The following is a 14,259-nucleotide window of genomic DNA, read 5'->3' as shown; positions in this document are numbered from 1 at the left end:
GGCAGGCCCCCTTCTTCAGCACCTCGCTAAACAATTCCACATTCTGGCTCCTAAAAGCTTCCGTGCCCAGAAAAACAGGATCCTTTTGGAAAAACATGACCACTGCAGTCAAACTCACAAACCCCAGGCTTCTAACCCTTAAACTGCTCAATACTTAGAATCCAATGTCCCTTAAATCCTCCATTTGTCACATGTTACAATCTCCCCCCCACCCACCGCAGTCCCAATTTCCACCCCCCGCAGTTTCAATTTCCACCCCTCAGTCTTATTCCAACCCCCATGCCCAAAGTTCCCCCATGCCCAAACACCATCCCTCCACCCGCCCAATCATCCTCACTTCCCATTCTCTCCCCCAGGCCCAAAGTCCCCCCTGTACTCATCCCAATTGCCCTTCCAGTCACAATCTCTCCACCGCCCCCACCATACCACCGCGGCCCAACCACACATCCTCCCCCCACCGCGCCCCGGAGTCCCAATCACCCCACCAGCTGCGAGACGTAGCTGAGCTAAACATTTGAGAGAAGAAATTGATCCAAATATTTTGGTGGCATCTTCAGAAATTGTCCTCCTCTGTTTCCACGTTTGTGTTCGGTAAATGGTCTGGATTTCCAGGACAGTGGGCGAGATTCTCCGCTAACCGGCGGGGCGGCCCGTACCGGCGCGAAGGAGTAGCGTGAACCACTCCGGCGTCGGGCCGCCCCGAAGGTGCGGAGTCCTCCGCACCTTCGGGGGGCAAGGCCAGCGGAGGAGTGTTTGGCACCGCGCCAACCGGCGCCAAAGGGCCTCCGTCGGCCAGTGCGAGCTGGCGCATGCGTGGGAGGCCAACGTGTTCTGGCGCAGCGCTGAACCGCTGGCGTGATCTCAGTGGATGCGCAGAGGGTTTCTTCTCCACGCCTGCCATTGAGGAGCTTCACAGCAGCTGCCGCGGAGGGAAAGAGTGCCCCCATGTCACAGGCCCGCCCGCGGATCGGTGGGCCCCGATCATGGCCAGTCCACCGTGGCGGCCCGCCCCCCCCAGGGCCAGACCCCCCCCCCGCCGGAGGACTCCGCAAGCCGCCCGCAGAGCCAGGTCCTGCCGGTAAGAACCTTGCGTAATGTACGCTGGTGGGACTGGCCGAAAACAGGCGGCTGCTCAGCCCATCGCGGGGCGGAGAATCGCCAGGGGGCCGCTGCCCACGGCCGCCGACCGCGCGATTCCCACCCCCGCCAAAACACCGGTGCCGGAGAATTTGGCAGCCGGCGCCTGGGCGGGATTCACGCCGCCCCCCCCCGGTGATTCTCTGACCCGGCAGGGGGGTCGGAGGATCCTGCCCACTTTCACTCTTGTGGTGACACAGTCAGAACCTCCTTGAGTTTGATCTCCAGTAAGTGGAGGCTCCAGCAACAGATCATCTTTAATCTGGGTAGGGGTGGGTGGAAATTCTTTTCAAAGGGATACTTGTCACTGATGTATTATTTATTCTGTCTGATTAGAATCCTTTACCTTTATCACCATCACTGAAAGGGGACAACTCTCTGAGGATGCACTCCCTTCCTGTGACCCTCAATCCTGGTTTAACCATTCCTACACTTTGCCCTTTCCCCTCCAACCTCCTCACTCCCACTGTCTACTTCCCACAGCCTCTAACGATGGGCTGGTTTTAGGTGGATCTCAAGTTCAGCTTTAATGTTCCTCATGTCTTCCTCTGGCCTATTATTCAGTCTGACCCCACCACTCTCCATCCATCCATCTCCCCCCAACTCTACTTCCTTTGGTATTCCAAAGTGGAACACTGCGGATGCTGGAAAACTGGAACTGAAATAAATGCAGGAAACTGCAAATACTCAGCAGGTCAGGCAGCAACAGTGGTGATCGAAAATAATTTGTATTTCAGGTCAATCACCTTTCACCGGATCTCGGGCGTCATTCTCCGACCCCCGCATGGTCGGAGAATGGCCGTTGGCCGCCGTGAATCCTGCCCCCGCCGAAGTCTCCGGTACCGGAGATTGAGCGGGGGCGGGAATCGGGCCGCGCCGGTTGGCGGGACCCCCCGCTGGATTCTCTGGCCCGGATGGGCCGAAGTCCCGCCCAGGAATTGCCTGTCCCGCCGACGTAAATCAAATCTGGTATTTACCGGCGGGACCAGGCGGCGTGGGCGGGCTCCGGGGTCCTGGGGGGGCACGGGGCGATCTGACCCCGGGGGGGGCCCCCACGGTGGCCTGGCCCGCGATCGGGGCCCACCGATCCGCGGGCTGGCCTGTGCCGTGGGGGCACTCTTTCCCTTCAGCCTCCGCTACGGCCTCCACCATGGCGGAGGCGGAAGAGACTCTCCCCACTGCGCATGCGCGGGAAACTGACAGCGGCCGCTGACGCTCCCGCACATGCGCCGGGAAACTGACAGCGGCCGCTGACGCTCCCGCGCATGCGCCGCATTTCCGCGCCAGCTGGCGGGGCAACAAACGCCATTTCCGCCAGCTGGCGGGGCAACAAACGCCATTTCCGCCAGCTGGCGGGGCGGAAATCCCTCCGGCGCCGGCCTAGCCCCTCAATGTTGGGGCTCGGCCCCCAAAAATGCGGAGCATTCCGCACCTTTGGGCCGGCGCGATGCCCGTCTGATTGGCGCCGTCTTTGGCGCCAGTCGGCGGTCATCCCGCCGTTGGGGGGAGAATTTCGCCCAAGATCTTCAATATATAACCGTCTGTAATGACCGTGTGCCCCTGCCTTAATGTCACACCTTCGATGACCCTGTGACTGAATTTAGGATGGGGGCCACTCCCAATTCCTGGCGACAGACGCACAACCTATTCCGGGAATAACTGGCTATGGAAACAGACTGACATCCGATTCCAGCCCCCCCCCCTCTCCTCCTCCTCCCCCCCCCCCCCCCCCCCCGACTCTAATCCACATGAAATAAGCACCATGCCAGGTGAGCTCAGGCCACTCAAAGGTTGCCTTCAATGTGGGGGGTCCAGCTTGCCCTCGAAATGAAGGTTGGTGCTGAGAACAGAGTATGAGCCGTTCGTGAGTCTCCGCAGCTCTGAATTTTAAAAATTGCAATGAATTTAAACTCAATTGCTCCTTTCCTTGTGTGCACCAGTCACCAGCCGGTCAGGCAGCAACAGTGGAGATCGAACAAATGTTTGTATTTCAGGTCACCGGATCTCAGATCATGACTCTGTCATAGAGTTATAGAGGTGTACAGCTCAAAAGAGGCCCTTCGGTCCATCGCGTGTGTGCTGGTCAAAAACAACCACCTAACTATTCGAATCCCATTTTCCAGCACTTGGCCCATAGCCTTGTATGTCCTGTCATCGCCTGTGCACATCTAAATACTTCTTAAATATTATAAGGGTCTCTGCCTCCACCACCCTTTCAGGCAGCGAGTTCCAGACTCCCACCATCCTTTGGGTGAAAAACGTTTTCTTCAAAACCTGCCCCTGACCGTCAACCTATTCCCCCTGGTCATTGACCCTCCACCTAGGGGAAAGGTTTCTTCCTGTCTACTCTATCTGTGCCCATTATAATATTATAGATCACAATCAATTACCCCCTCAGTCTCCTCTGCTCCAAGGAAAAAAAACCCAGTCTATCCAATCTCTCTCCATAACTAAAACTTTCAAGTCCAGGTGACATCTTGGTAAATCTCCTCTGGACCGTTTCCAGGGCTACCACACCCCTCCTGTAATGTGGGTTCCCGAATGGCACACATTCTGGCTATGGCCAATCCAAAGTTTACAGTTCTAGCATAAACCATATGCCTAGGGGCAGCACGGCGGCACAGTGGTTAGCAGTGCTGCCTCGCGGCGCCGAGGTCCCAGGTTCGATCCCGGCTCTGGGTCACTGTCCGTGTGGAGTTTGCACATTCTCACCGTGTTTGCGTGGGTTTCGCCCCACAACCCAAAGGTGTGCAGGGAGGTAGATTGGCCACGCTAAATTGCCCCTTAATTGGAAAAATGAATCGGGTACTCAAAATTTATAAAATGAAATAAATAAAATAAACCATGTGACATGGCTAATAAAGGCAAGTATACATATGCCTTTTTTTAAAATAAATGTTTTTTATTGGGTTTTGGAACATAGTATATTTACAGGTGTACACAAAAGAGAAAGAAACAACTGAGAAGATATACACAAGATAAAAACAACAATGCTATATAGTTAGCAAAATCATGTGATTAACAAGTAAAGAAAAACATGTAGTGGGGGGAAACCGGGGAGGTAGATATATATCGAGGTACTGGAGAGACAATTACAGTACATCTGGATGCCCATCTTGTGCATTCTTTCATTTATATACATTGTTTTTGGGTCCAGTACAGAGAGAATGAACGCACCCCCGCCAATGTAAAAAATGGATCTGGGGGGGGGGGGGGGGGGGGGGGGGCCTGGGTGGGCCCCTGATGTTGTTGCTTGATTCTCCTGGTCGGCCTTCGCTGCCGTTGTTGTTGCGCGTTCGCCTCTGCTTCGACCGTTCGTCATTTCTTCCTCCTGTACTTTCTTACTCTCTCTTACTGTGTTTCCCATGGTCATTGTCGTTTCCTGTGCTGTCCTTCCAGATTGTATTCCCTCGTCTCCCCACCCCCCCCCCCCCCCCCACTCTGGTTCCCTATGTTGTTCTGTGCCTCCCCTCTTTTCTTCTTCCCCTCCCTCCGCCCCCACTCACCCTTGCCCCTCCCCATCTCCTTCCCTGCAGTTCACCTTTCCTTTCTCTTGAGTTTGCTATCGCCCTGCACTGCTCCCGCCACCCCCCCCTCCCCCCTCCCCCCTGGGTCTTTCCCTCCTCCTCATGCCTTGGCTACTTTCGCCTGGCTCTTGGCTACTTGAGAGGTATCATGTCAGGTATAGACAGGGTGGATAGCAAGAAGCTTTTTCCCAGAGTGGGGGATTCAACTACTAGGGGTCACGAGTTCAAGGTAAGAGGGGAAAAGTTTCAGGGAGGTATACGTGGAAAGTTCTTTACGCAGAGGGTGGTGGGTGCCTGGAACGCATTGCCGGCGAAGGTGGTAGAGGCGGGCATAATAGCATCATTTAAGATGTATCGAGACAGATACATGAATGGGCAAGGAGCAGAGGGATACAGATCCTTAGAAAATAGGCAACAGTTTTAGGTAGAGGATCTGGATCGGCGCAGGCTTGGAGGGCCGAAGGGCCTGTTCCTGTGCTGTAATTTTTCTTTGTTCTTTGTACTTGATTATTCTTCAGCTTGTTCGTTGGCTACAAACTGGTCCTGGAACAGTTGAGTGAATGGCTCCCACGTTCTGTAAAATCCGTCGTCTGACCCTCGGATGGCGAATTTGATTTTCTCCATTTGGAGAGATTCTGAGAGGTCAGACCGCCAGTCTGCAGCTTTGGCAGCCGATTAGGGAGGCAAGGGTGTGCGCCCTCCTCCCCATGTTTAGATCTGGCTGGTCTGATACCCCGAAGACCGCAACTTTGGGCATGGATCCACCCTCATCCTCACCACCTTGGACATTGCCTCAAAGAAGGCTGCCCCAGTACCCAGCAAGTCTGGGGCAAGACCAGAACATGAATGAAATGAAATGAAAATCGCTTATTGTCACAAGTAGGCTTCAAATTAAGTTACTGTGAAAAGCCCCTAGTCGCCACATTCCGGCACCTGTTCGGGGAGGCTGTTACGGGAATTGAACCGTGCTGCTGGCCTGCTTTCAAAGCCAGCGATTTAGCCCTGTGCTAAACAGCGTGGTTGGCCGGGCCTCCTTGCCATCGTTCACATCTGTCCTCCACCTCCGGGAAGAACCTACCCATTCGGGTTCTTGTTAAGGATTTATGTACCACCTTTAGTTGCGTCAGGTTGAACCTTGCGCACGTGGAGTTGGAGTTGACCCTATGCAGTGCTTCGCTCCAGAGTCCCCACCCTATTTCGATCCCCAGGTCTTCCTCCCATTTCTTTCTTGTTGCGTCCAGTACGGTGTCAGTCTTTTCTACCAGTCGTTCATACAAGTCGTTACAGTTTCCTTTACCTAGGGTGTTCGTGTCAAGTAACTCCTCTAATCGTGTCAGTCATGGCGGGCGTGGGTACCTCCTTGTCTCCTTCCGCAGGAAGTTTTAAAGTTGCCGCCGTGGCGAGGACCCAGAGGGAGGTCCCCATGCAGGAGGCCTCTTCCGCGCGCACCCACTCGGCTTCTGGCTCCTTGATCCATCCCCTTATTCGCTCGGCCGTCGTCGCCCAGTGGTAAAGTTGTCGGTTTGGGAGGGCTAGCCCTCCCCTGGATTTTGTTTATTGTAAGACCTTCTTTGGTATCCTAGCATTCTTCCCCCATACGAACGCCATGATTAGTTTGTCTAGTGATTTGAAAAAGGCCTTGGGGATATAGATCGGGAGAGAGCTAGGTAGGAAGATGTACCTGGGCAGCACGTTCATTTTGATCGCCTGGACTCTTCCTGCGAGGGAGAGTGGGAGTGTGTTCCATCTTTGCAAGTCCTTTTTGACTTCCTCTGTCAGACTGGTGAGGTTCCATTTGTGGATCTCTTTCCAGTCATGGGCTATTTGGATCCCCAGGTAGCGGAATTTGTGTCGGGCTTATTTAAACGACAGTCCCATTAGTGCTGCCCTACCTACTTGTGGGTGTACCGGGAAGATCTTGCTTTTGCTCATGTTGTTTGTAGCCTGAGAAGGCATCAAACTCGCCATATGCCTTCTTAACCACTGAATCCAGCTGCTCTGCTACCTTAAGGGACCAGTTTACATGCACACCAAGATCCCTCTGATTCTCCGCTCGTCCTGCCATTTATCACGGATTCCCTTGCCTTGTTTGTCCTGCTCAAGTGCGTCACCTCACACGTTTCCGGATGTCTGCAATGACCATGCGTCTCTGCATTAATGTCACACACTTGGGGACCCTGCGACTGAATGGGAGCCACGCCCAATTCCTGACGACAAATGAACAACCTGTTCTGAAAATAACTACTTGTGGAAACAGACGAACGTCTACCTCAATGCACCACTAGGTACGGGAAGAGCATTGGAATTGGAGCTCCCGATTCCAGATGCCCCCTTCCCGCCCTTCTCCCAGACTCATCCACATGAAAGTGGCACCATGCGAGGTGATGTTTCTGGTCGCTCAAACATTGCTTCCAAGGTGGGGGGTCCAGGTTACCCTCGAAATGAAGAATGGTGCTGAAAACAGAGTTTCATCTGTTGGTGAGTCTCCCCCATCTCTGATTGAAAATAATTTAAACTCAACCATTTGCAACCTTCCTGGTGTGTACCAGTCAGTTTCTTCTCAAATTAAATCCTTTTCAATAAAATTAGTGTGGCAGAATTATAACAGAGAGTGTTTCCCTGTGTGTGTCACCAGATGCTCAATTCAACATCTCTCCTCTAGGGGGCAGGAACTCGGCAGCTTCATTGTTCCACCCAGAGCTGGGCCAGTATCGAGTGAAATGACTTTCACACCAGGGTGAAAGTTACACCAAGTTGTGAACTGGGTTTTACACAATCATTTGGACTGATTTCATCCAAACTGCACAAATTAGACCAGCCTACTACTGTATATTTATACTTGTGGTTTGTGGTGAATGTATAATTACTGTGTTATGTTATTAACCCTATGGGCTCTACCTATGGGCCATTGTGTGGCTTCACCCACAGGGGATATGTTGGGGCATGTACGGGCTCCACCCATGGCTCCACCCCTTTACAGGAAGTATAAGAGCTGCTGACCTGCGAGGCCGCCTTCAGTGTTGTGCCGGTCACAGGCAGGCTCAGTTCTAAGCTGATTAAAACCACGGTTTACTTCTCCACGTGTCTTCGAGTGAATTGATGGTCGCATCAATTTAATCAGCTTAAAATACTACTATGGAATCAGCCCTCAAACCTGACAGATTGGAACTCGATCCACAGGCCGCGGAGGCAAAAGAAATTTTTTCACATTGGCTTCGATGCTTCAAGGCCTATCTCGCCGCGTTGTCTACACCATCCGTCACTGACGAACAGAAGATGAGCCTCCTCCATGCATGGGTGAGCCATCGCATTTCTGTCCAGCTCGACGAAGCCACTTCCTATACAGAGGCACTCGCACTACTTGAACGCCTCTATGTGCGGCCTGTGAACGAGGTATACGTGCAACACGTCTTCACCACTCACCGCCAGCGCCCCGGAGAGACGCTAGATGATTACCTACGCGACCTCAAAGCCCTGGCGCGCAACTGTAATTACCAGGCCATTACGGCCACTCAGCACATGGAGCTCGCCGTCCGAGACGATTACGTGGCGGGGGTCCGATCGAACTATGTGGGACAGCGCCTACTCAAAAAAGGGGCCCAGGACCTGGACGACACGGTAAAACTGGCTAACTCCCTGGAGGCCGCTTTACAGAGCCTTACTGCATTCCCGGCCGATCACGCGACCCCCTTGTGGGCCCCTGACCCGAGACTACCCCAGGCCTGTGCCGCGTGGCTGCCCGCCCATCATGGGGGGCTACCCTGCTACTTTTGCGGCCAGTCTCAACACCCCCAACTGCACTGTCCGGCCCGCGACGCGAACTGCAGCAGCTGCGGGCGAAAAGGACACTTCGCCAAGGTCTGCCTGGCCAGGTGTAAGATCTCGAACTCACAGACCCGATCCACAGACTCACAGGCCCGCACACCCCGCAAGGTGGCAGCGTCTCTGCCGACTCCGCCTCCGCATAACATGTGCAGCTCATGGGGGCCACCATCTTGGCCATCCTCCCCATGCGGCCAGCCACATGCGATCCATGGGGGCCGCCATCTTGGACACCATCATCCTCACCGCCCGCCACGCTCAACCAACGGGGGCCACCATCTGCAACGCCGCTCGACGCGTACGATCTACACGGACAACCATCACAGGACCGCCCCAGCACCTCCGAATACACCGCCGGCTACCCACACCTCAGCGCGGTCACCCTGGACTGCCCGCGACCTAAGCACCTCCGGAGCGCCATGATGGCCATCCGGGTTATCGGCTACGAGACACCTTGCCTTTTCGACTCCGGGAGCACAGATAGCTTCATTCACCCGGACATGGTGAGACGTTGCTCGCTCCCAATATTCCCGACACAACAAACCACATCCCTCGCCTCTGGGTCGCACTCGGTGCAAATCCAAGGGTGCACTACTGCAACCCTAGCGATACAGGGCGCTGAGTACGCTAATTTTCAACTATATGTGCTCCCAGACCTCTGCGCTCCTCTCCTTTTGGGACTCGACTCCCAGGGCAACCTCAGGAGCCTAACTCTTAAGTTCAGGGGGCCCCTGCCCCCGCTCACCATACGCAGCCTCACGACCCTAAAAATCGACCCTCCCCCCTCTTCACAAACCTCACCGCTGATTGCAAGCCAGTAGCCACCAGAAGCAGGCGGTATAGCAGGACAGGACGTTCATTAGGTCCGAGGTCCAGCGTCTCTTGCGGAGGGGGTCATAGAGGCCAGCAATAGCCCCTGGAGAAGCCCAGGTTGTGGTCGTCAAGACCGGGGAAAAGTTCCGGATGGTGGTTGATTACAGCCAGACCATTAACCGCTTTACGCAACTCGATGCGTACCCCCTTCCCCGGATTGCAGACATGGTAAATCAGATTGCGCACTACCGCGTGTTCTCCACGGTGGATCTGAAGTCTGCATACCACCAGCTCCCAATCCGCCCGGAGGACCGCCACTACATGGTGTTTGAGGCAGATGGCCGCCTTTTCCATTTCCTCCGGGTCCCCTTTGGCGTCACGAACGGGGTTTCGGTGTTCCAACGAGCGATGGACCGAATGGTGGACCAGTACGGGCTGCGGGCCACATTTCCGTACTTGGACAATGTCACCATCTGTGGCCATGATCAGCAGGACCACAACGCCAACCTCCACCGATTTCTCCAAACCGGCCAAAAACTCAACCTCACCCACAACAAGGAGAAATGCGTTTTCCGCACAACCAGGCTAGCCATCCTCGGCTACGTCGTGGAAAACGGGGTCCTAGGGCCCGACCCTGACCGTATGCGCCCCCTCCTCCAATTCCCTCTCCCTCACTGCCCCAAGGCCCTGAAGAGGTGCCTTGGATTTTTCTCCTATTACGCCCAGTGGATCCCCCAGTATGCGGATAAAGCCCGCCCACTATTTAAGGCCACCCTCTTTCCACTGGCAGCCGAGGCTCGCCAGGCCTTCAACTGCATCAAGGCGGACATCGGCAAAGCTGCGATGCGCACGGTGGACGAGTCCGCCCCCGTCCAGGTGGAGAGCGATGCCTCAGAGGTCGCTCTTGTCGCCACCTTCAACTAAGCAGGCAGACCGGTAGCGTTTTTTTCACACACCCTCGCCACCTCCGAAATTCGACACTCCTCGGTCGAAAAAGAAGCCTAAGCCATCGTGGAAGCCGTACGGCACTGGAGGCACTACCTCGCTGGTAGGAGGTTTACCCTCATCACCGACCAACGATCGGTTGCCTTCATGTATGATAATATGCAGCGGGGTAAGATCAAGAATGATAAGATCTTAAGGTGGAGAATCGAACTCTCCACCTATAACTCCGATATAGTGTATCATTCTGGGAAGCTCAATGAGCCCCCAGATGCCCTGTCCCGCGGCATATACGCCAGCGCACAAGATGACTGACTACGGGCTATCCACGATGACCTCTGCCACCCGGGGGTCACCTGGCCCGCCCATTACATCAAGGCCCGCAACCTGCCTTGCTCCACTGAGGAGGTCAGAGCTATAACCAGAGGCTGCCAAATCTGTGCGGTGTAAACTGCACTTCTATCGACCGGATAAGGCCCACCTGGTAAAGGCATCCCGGTCCTTTGAATGCCTCAGTATCGATTTCAAAGGGCCCTTCCCCTCCAATAACCGCAACACGTACTTCCTTAACATCCGTTTGCCATCCCCTGCCCCGATATGACCACCCCCACTGTCATTAAAGCCCTGCACGGTGTCTTCACCCTGTTTGGTTTCCCCAGTTATGTCCACAGCGACAGGGGCTCGTCGTTCATGAGCGACGAACTGCGTCAGTACCTGCTCCGTGAGGGCATCGCCTCGAGCAGGACTACCAGTTATAACCCCAGGGGAAACGGGCAGGTGGAGAGGGAGAACGCGACGGTCTGGAAGACCGTCCTACTGACCTTGTTGTCCAGGAATCTTTCGGTTTCTCACTGGCAGGAGGTCCTCCCCGATGCGCTCCACTCTATTAGGCCCCTCCTTTGCACGGCCACAAACCAGACTCCTCATGACCACTTGTTTGTTTTCCCTAGGGGAGCTACCTCAGGGGCCTCGCTTCCGCCCTGGCTGATGACACCGGGTCCAGTCCTCCTCTGAAAACATGTTCGGAGCCATAAGACCGACCCCCGGGTAGAGAGGATCCAGCTCCTGCATTCCAACCCACACCATGCGTACGTCGAACACCCCATTGGCCGGCAAGATACCGTCTCCCTCCGGGACCTGGGGCCCGCAGGCTCCGACACCACTCCCACTACTGCATCCCCCACACTATGTCCCGTCCAACCTCCCATGTTCAGTGCCCCCACCCCTATATGGTTCCCGCGCTCCCTCCCACCGCCGCACCGGTCCGCAGGAATGAAGCTCCGGAAGAGCCGCTCCCGGAGTCCACGCCTGTGCCAGCTCCGGACCCACTTCCACAGCCACCCGAAGCATGGTCGCAACGTACGATCCGGGCACCGGACCGACTGAATCTATGAGCCCGTCACCCCTGCCGGACTTCATTTTTAAATGGGGTGAATGTATTACTGATAATTCACCCGTGCACTGTGTTATGTTATAAACCCTGTGGGCTCTACCTATGGGCCAGTGTGTGGCTTCACCCACAGGGGATATGTTGGGGCATGTACGGGCTCCGCCCATGGCTCCACTCCCTTTACAGGAAGTATAAGAGCTGCTGACCTGCGGGGCCGCCTTCAGTGTTGTACCGGTCACAGGCAGGCTCAGTTCTAAGCTGATTAAAACCACAGTTTACTTCTCCACGTGTCTTCGAGTGAATTGATGGTCGCATCATGGTTGTTTTGTTTTTGCTAGTAAATTTCTGAACCAGGTTTATAAAGAAAAATGTCGTCAATTAAATAGCGGAAATCTGAACTGAGTTAGAATCAAAGCTTGGCTCAGATCTTCCAGTCAGAGTGAAAAGGACTTAGGGGCAGGAGGCCATTCGGCCCTTTGAGGCTGCTACATCATTCTGTAAGATCATTTCCTGTCTATCCCCCCTGCTCGCCCATCACCCTCGATTCCCTTTTCTCTCAAAGACCTGTGCTTCTCCACCTTAAATAAATTCACTGCCCTGGCCTCCACTGTTTTCTGGGGGAAAGAAAATTCCACAGACCACTGACCCTCTTTACAGACCTCGTCCCCAACTTGAAAGGGAGACATTTTTTTAATAAACCCCGTTTCCCTGTTCATAGTCTCCCTCACGAGGTGAACCACTCTCTCGTGATCCACCCTGTCGAGTCCCCTCAGCATCTTCTGTGCTTCACCAAGATCAGCCGCCATTCTTCTAACCTCCAAAGAGGATAGGCCCAACCTTTCTCCATTGTCAGCAACGCCGGGGATGCCGTCCTGAATACCACAGTACCCGAGACCGCACCTTCTTGCATCTGGGCACTCATGTCGTCCTGCCCAGCCGAAGCAATGGTGCTTCAGGGCTGACCCTCCCAGCTGGGAGCACTGACACAGGAGAGCATCGCGGAGACCATTTTACAACACCCTGTTCAGCGGAGTGTTTAAAGAGCTCAAAGTGGTTCTCAGTTGGAGTTGGTTACTGAGTGACTGGGGGGGGGGCAGGTGACGTTGGTGTCGGTGCGCTCGCTCAGAAACCCAGCTGTCAATTCCTTCTCTGAAGTGAATGAGAAAACAGGCCTTTGGCTAAACACCTGGAAAAGGTCCACATCCACTCAGCTCCCAGAGCAGGACAACTGCCCCGTCTCCCAACCCCCATGGCCCCACTGCATCCCCGCCGCTCCTCCCCACCCTATTGGCGTGCCCCTGCTGCTCCCCCCACCCCCTGCCACTCCTCCATCACCCCCCCCCCCCCCCACACCCATGCTCCGCCCCAACCAGACGACTCAAACCAATGGAGAGATCCTGGAAAATGGGGATCCTTTTCCATACCTTGAGATGATGAATTCCACCATTTCCTCCAATCTGCTATCAGCGGGGCGGGGTGGTGGCGGGGGGAGGGGGGGGGAGGGGAAGGGGGGGGAAGTATTTGAAAACCAGGATCTCATACCCAAGACTAAAGTCATGGTTTACTGAGCAGCTGTGTTCCGAGGTGAAGCAGAGATTTAGATGATCAAGTACCTCAAACACAGGAGAAGTCCCATTAGTGATGCTTTTGTCAGAAGTTTCCAAATCTCGGGGCTGGAAAAGCAACCCTAACAGCAGCCTTGTCTCCCAAGATACCTTGCCCAGCCTCCAGTCTCCAATCACTCAAAACCAGCTGTGCCCGGTGGGACATTTCAGTCCCATACCGGACAGCAGATTCCGGAAGGAACAGCGCTATTCAGATTCAGTAGAAATAAGAGACTCCTGGGAGGACAGTGGGAATCAGTGCTAACCTCCCAGCATCTGCTCAAGAGGACGAGGGTATAGGCAGCTGTGTCAGGGGGGTGTTATTGGAGTGTCAGTTGGGACGATGGGTTCAGTCTCACCGTTAAGCATTGACCTGCCCTGGAGATTAACGAGCAGAACAATACTGGGATAAGTATCCAGGTAAACGGAGCAACATTCTCAGTTCCAGACAATGCAAATCATCCCATCATAATGTAAATATCCCGGGAGGTTATGTGTTTGTTTTAGTGGCTGTTGGTGCTGGAGCCTCGCTTTGGGGTAGCATGGTAGCCTTGTGGATAGCACAATTGCTTCACAGCTCCAGGGTCCCAGGTTCGATTCCGGCTTGGGTCACTGTCTGTGCGGAGTCTGCACATCCTCCCCGTGTGTGCGTGGGTTTCCTCCGGGTGCTCCTGTTTCCTCCCACAGTCCAAAGATGTGCAGGTTAGGTGGATTGGCCATGATAAATTGCCCTTAGTGTCCAAAAATTGCCCTTAGTGTTGGGGTTACTGGGTTATGAGGATAGGGTGGCGGTGTTGACCTTGGGTAGGGTGCTCTTTCCAAGAGCCGGTGCAGACTCGATGGGCCGAATGGCCTCCTTCTGCACTGTAAATTCTATGATCTATGATCTATTTAGTGAACTTTCATTCACCACCCAAGCTTTATAGGGCAGCACGGTAGCATTGTGGATAGCACAATTGCTTCACAGCTCCAGGGTCCCAGGTTCGATTCCGGCTTGGGTCACTGTCTGTGCGGAGTCTGCACA

The sequence above is a fragment of the Scyliorhinus torazame genome, chromosome 14 (assembly GCF_047496885.1).
Source record: "Scyliorhinus torazame isolate Kashiwa2021f chromosome 14, sScyTor2.1, whole genome shotgun sequence".
NCBI lineage: Eukaryota > Metazoa > Chordata > Chondrichthyes > Carcharhiniformes > Scyliorhinidae > Scyliorhinus > Scyliorhinus torazame.
Note: the sequence above shows the minus strand (reverse complement) of the source record.